The following is a 6,093-nucleotide window of genomic DNA, read 5'->3' as shown; positions in this document are numbered from 1 at the left end:
AATATTTTGGGAAAAATACACTTTACCTCCCTGGATTATCCACCAATTTGCACTTTTAACCTTAATATTTAAAAAGTAACACTTTATCCCCCAAAGAAATTTGACATTGACACTTGACCCCCATGAAGTACACATTACCCCCTGAAGTATTTTTAGTTGACACCTTACCCCCCGAAGTAACTAAGTTTTAGGGGGTAAAGTGTCAATTTAAAATACTTCATGGGGGTAAAGTGTACTTCATAGGGGTCAAGTGTCAATGTCAGATACTTTGGAGGGGGTAAAGCGTCACTTTTTAAACATTGGGGTTAAAAGTGCAAATGAGTGGATAGTTCAGGGGGGTAAAGTGTATGTTCACCTAATATTTTGAATTTGATATTATTAAGGGGAAACTTCACTTTGGCTCCCTGAACTTTTACCCGATTTTACAAACTCTTCCTGAACTTTTAAATCTCTCATTTTGAACCTTTGAACTTTCTACTCTCAATTAGAACCATTTCGTTAATTTTAGCCGTTAAAAATAAAAAAAAAAAGACTAAAATGTCCTTGATTTTCATCTTTTTTTTTTTTTTAAAAAAAAATGTTTTAGAAGTTGGAATCTTATATAAAAGTCAGGGGTATAAACGTCATGTAACGTTTAAAATTTGACGGAGGGGTCCACATTGAGAGTAATTGAAAATTTATGGGTCTAAAATGAAAGATTTGGAAGTTCAGGGGGGATTTGTAAAATCGAGTAGAAGTTCAGGGAGCCAAAGTGAAGTTTCCCCTATTATTAATTACAAAGTTTCATAATTGACTTATTTAATTGATTTAGTGATAATTTTATCATAAATTCAATTATGCCTTATTTTCTTTATGACGTTTCTTTGTTATTCTCTAGATACTTGCATCTCGTAGTTTCCCTAATCAAAACTTTCTACAAGAGGAACCAACTAAATAAGTTAAAAAATAAAGGTATATTACCTTTGTAACTCCTTGTCATTTTTTATTTTGGGGAAAATCTAGTTTACCCCCTGAAGTTTTAGGAGTTTTTCAATTTGAACCCTAAAGTTTAAAAATTGGCAATGTACCCCTCAATGTTTCAAAAATTTTCAATTTAACCCTTATGTTACTAATTTCCGTTAAATTGGACGGAAATTTTTTAAAAAAAGCCTGAGGGTAATTATGTAATTTTAGAAATTTTCGTCCAATTTGACGGAAATTAGTAACGGAAGGTTTAAATTGAAAATTTATGAAACATTAGGGGGGTACATTGCCAATTTTTAAACTTTGAGATTCAAATTGAAAAACCCTTGAAACTTAGGGGGGGTGAAGTGGATTTTTCCTTTTTATTTTTAATTAAAGTTTTAAGTGAATAAGTTAGTTGAAAGTTTTTATTTTTTATTTTTTATTTTTTATTTTTTATTTTTATTCATAAGGAAGCGAAGGAAGGAGGATGATGTGAGAACTAAATGTCGTTGGCAAAAAAAATTCAACATGCGCTCGGAGATGGAGTTTTTGTAGTTTAACAATTTAATCATTTTGTGTTACACTATATTTGGCTCTTAAATGTAAGATGAAAGTAGTTTGGATTTTAAGGAAATAAGTATTTTGTAGTGATTTTTGGATTACAATTTTTGCTTAAGATATAAAATTCATTTAGTTTCATGGTATTAACTTTAGGTATGTACTTACTTCATATTTGTCAAAAAATGAAAAACTTTGCTTTAGATATTGCAAAGTGGTCAAATATTGCTTTTTGAAAGAACAAGTATTTGAATTGATTTGTGATTCCTCACCACCCGTCTCTTTGGGTTTCTATCACCATAGCCACAATAATAGCCATCTTTTTGGGTTTCTACATGAAACAGCTCAACAATAGCCAAAACTCTTGAGGGACCTTTCTTTTTTTCACTATGAAACGAGTATTTTATAGATTACTTCTTCAAAGTCCAAAGAGAAATAGATCTGGGAGATAGCCTCCCCTCTCTTTATAAAACAAATAGCACTTGACCTGCTTCCCTCGCCGCTAACTGAAGAACCACCACCTTTTGCTTCATCGAAATCTCCATTAACATCGACAGATTATGAATTCACTTCAATCGTAACTCCTATGAAAAAAAGGAATTCCTCTAAAAGAACCAAGCATTGATTGTGGAGTAGCAGCAAATTGGGCAAGAGCAAATCCAATAATGGGAAACTAAAATCCAATCAGAACCAAGCACTGATTGCATCTATTCTCAATTTCAAGTTGTCATGACAAAAAAAAAAAGAATGATTGCATCTATTCTCAAATTTTCACGTCCAAAGTCAAAAATGAAGAACCCAGAAAAATAAATAAATAAATAAAATAAAATAAAGAACCTCCACAAGACCCATGAACTCTGAAAGTCAAAAAATAAGAACCCGGAAAAAATAAATGAAGATAAATTTAGAACCCAATGGAAAGGAGGCAATCGCCTTTCACGACCGATCCTCTACAAGACCCATGAACTCTGAAGGTCAAAAAATAAGAACATAGGAAAAATAAATTATTGTCGGCTCAAATTTGAAAAGAGGATCTGGATCCCGCACCAATGATTCCGAAATGAAGAAAATTAAAACCCATGAACTATGAAAGGAAAAAAAAAAAAAAAAGAAGAACCAGAATTTTTTCACTCCCAAATCAGTCCCTGCAACTCTTTCTTCATGCCTTCGTCACCATCGTCGGATCATAGTCAAGCTTCTCTTCTCGCAGACGTGGGTTGGAGGATCCGAATATGAAGAGAAATTTTTCTCATTTTCTCTACAGGGATGGAGGATTTGAAGGTCACGGCCTGGATTTTTCTGCAAGGTTAGAGGTCACTTTTTCTTTGCAAGGATGGAGGGTTTGAAGATCATTTCCAGCCCCAACGTCTGTCCCTCACCGATGTTGTCCCAATACAAGGGCGATTGACACTTATGTCCATAAAGTGCTTCGTAAGGCGGCATTCCAATAGTTGCCTGTAGCTAATATTGTAGGTGAACTCGATCAAACGTAGGTACTAAATCCAACTACCCTTGAAGTCCAATACGCAAGCCTGTGACATGTCCTATAGAATTTGTTTGGTTAGTTCGCTTCGAATGACCATCCGTCTGTGGGTAGAAAGCGGTACTAAACTTCAATTCCGTCCTCTACTCGTCCTTGTATATCTTGGTACTTTCGGGATGTACAGTATGCGGAGAATGATGAGTCTTGCTCATGCTTTCCTTTCTTAGTCCTTCGTCCTCTGGCACACATATTTGTTTAAAATGGGTAAGCAACCCATCATCCTTAAGGCAAAACTTCTGTGCCTTAGCAACTGCTTGATCTTGGTGCACTCAGGGTCCTTCAACTGAGCGGCCTTAGCAAGCAATTCTGATTGAACCACTAGGTTAGACAAGCGTGCAGGTGCATCCTCATCCACCACTTCTACTCCCATCCTAGCGAATTCCATAATCAACTGGGCAGGGAAATTCCAAGAGTGGCAAGCTCTACCGTCGACTTCCTATTTAATGCGTTAGCTACTACGTTAGTCTTACCAGGATGAGAATTGATCTCGCAATCATAATCCTTGATTAGCTCTAGCCACCTCATCTGCCTCAATAGACATTCGTACCCGATAGCTCCTTAGTCCATTCATGTACAGAAAGATCCTCTAGAATCTCTTAACTCATACGTAACCCAAAATCATGTAATCCATGCACACAAGAACCAAAGGTACAAGATTCATCAATTGCCCTTTACCAACATACTAGAATCAAAGTTCGAAAATATCATGCTTTAACATTCTTATAAAGGAGTAATTAAAAAAATCATGAATCTTATTACCAACACGGCAAACACAGCGTAACAAGCATCATGCATTAATAAACCCTTAACTAACATTACACTTTTAGGTCCAAAACTCCAAGTCAAGTGCAAGTACAAAACAAAATACAACTAATTGATGCTTGAGGAAACATCCAATAACTCAGCCCCTAACTCCAAAACAAAGTGAACTCACTTGCTTTAAACAATTCTAGTGGTTACGCTTATCCCATGTCTTGCCATCATTTCCTTCCAGGTGGACCAGTATCATTCTTTTTGGGCTGGTTGCAGTTTCGTACAAAGTGTCCTACCTTGCCACATCTATAGCACCAATTCTTCCTCAATCTGCATTTTTCAAAATGCAGCCTACCACACATATGGTACAAACGATTTTGTTTCTTGTAGGACTGCGACTGTTGGGGTATCATCCTTCTCGAGCTCTGCGAGTACTCCCGACAGTACTCTTTCTTGAATTGGGTCCACGTAGCCTCCTCGCTTCCCAATTCCATCACTAGCGAGGTCCTCTTGGCGTACCACCATCTCCTTGCTTCTCCAGAGAACTTGTAGACTGCGTACTTGACTCTTTGTTCCTCAGTGCAGTCCATAGCTCGTAGTAGCTCCTTCAAGTTCATAAGCCAATCCTTTGCTTTTCCAAAGTTCAGGTTCCTTTTAAACATAGGGAAAGGATGCTCATAAAAAAAATACGTTCTACAAAGATTATAAAAAAATACGTTCTACAAAGATGAAACAATAAACCAACTTAAACCAAGATTAAGGACAACAACATAACTAGAAGCTCTACAGACTAAGATAACTATGAAAAACACTTAAACAACATAACAACTAAGTAAGGAACAAGAAATCTCCTTGAAGCAACCTCCTTGAAGCAAAACCTTCAAGAAATCTCTCATTCTCCTCCAAGAACTCTCACAACTCACAAAATCACTCAAGCAAGGGTTCTAAAAGGCAACATGAGCTAAATGGAGGGGTAAGGGTCGAGTGGGGAGAAGTATTTATAGGGTAGGAAAAGCTGTGGGCGTTGTAGAAGGTGTCCTGTAAAGTAGAGTACGTATGGTACTATAGGGGCGTACGTCCGCGTACTATTTACTCAATGGACCAATGGCTGCATCGTACGTAGGGGCATTAACTAGTGGTCAACCAAAAGTCAGTGTACGTCCTGGTGGTCCCCTATGTGTATGTTCGCGTACTATTTGTAGGCGTACATATGTGTGGTCTCCCATGCATACGTCCGTGTACTATTTGCAGGCGTAAGTCCGCGTGGTCCTCCATGTGTGTGTACGTTAGTCAAAAAGTATGAAATTTTCAAAATGTCCTCCTAGTTGTTCCTAGTGACCCAAAGCTCAAATTAAGCTACCTAAGCTTAGTTAATTATTTTGGTCACTACAAGGGTGGTTATAACCGCTCCGCTAACCACTTATAGCCACTAACCGCATAACCGCTTTGGTAGGCGGTTATTAAAAACCGATAACCGCTTAGGGCGGGGTGGTTAGCTGTTTTAAGGGTAGGGAAAAGCGATTAACAACTACTAATCGGCTACCCTTATATATATATATATACTAGTGGGGATAGCATGTGCAATGCACGTGCTTGGTTCTCAGTGTTAAAATATGAGAAAAAGTTAATTTACATAACACACAGAATTATTCAGTTGTGAAAATTGATCTATTTTCGTTTGGTAGCTCTGCAACAGTAGTAATGTTGAATCTTTGGCATGGTCCTTCACGTCCATCAATCATTGTAGCTCTTAGCCGAATAATGAATTGTTGCTTTGAAGAAAGCCTTGCAAGGCTTTCTATATCAGTAATGCCCTCCTATTTACAGGAGAATAAAAGTAAGATTGGTTTGATGAATCATAAAAACAAGAAGGAAAAATTCATGTTGCAAAGGTTCAATGAGAAGTGGAAGATATTGATAACCTATATTCATAATATTGAGTAACAAAAACATTTTTTGAGTTATGACAATTTTAATTTTAATTTTTTTAATACCTCAGTGTTGTATTACATTAATTTATTGCTGAGCATTGCAAGAACTTTTTTGCATCTTCGCCAAACAAAGATGCGACTAACAAACCAGTTGCATCATGTAATTCCACATGTACGTGATATTTAAAATCATATCATAAAACATAGAAGAAAAAAAATTAGGGATATGATGTTAAAAGTATAAAATTTGTTCATTTTATATTTCCAAGTTAAAGAAAAGTCATGTAGAAGTAGATTGTCCATACTGTGGTTGTGCAACAACATTTGTTTTCATGCAATTTAGACAAACAAATGTTTCATTAA

The sequence above is a fragment of the Corylus avellana genome, chromosome ca2 (genome assembly GCF_901000735.1).
Source record: "Corylus avellana chromosome ca2, CavTom2PMs-1.0".
In the NCBI taxonomy this organism is placed as follows: domain Eukaryota; kingdom Viridiplantae; phylum Streptophyta; class Magnoliopsida; order Fagales; family Betulaceae; genus Corylus; species Corylus avellana.
This window is presented reverse-complemented; position numbering follows the sequence as displayed.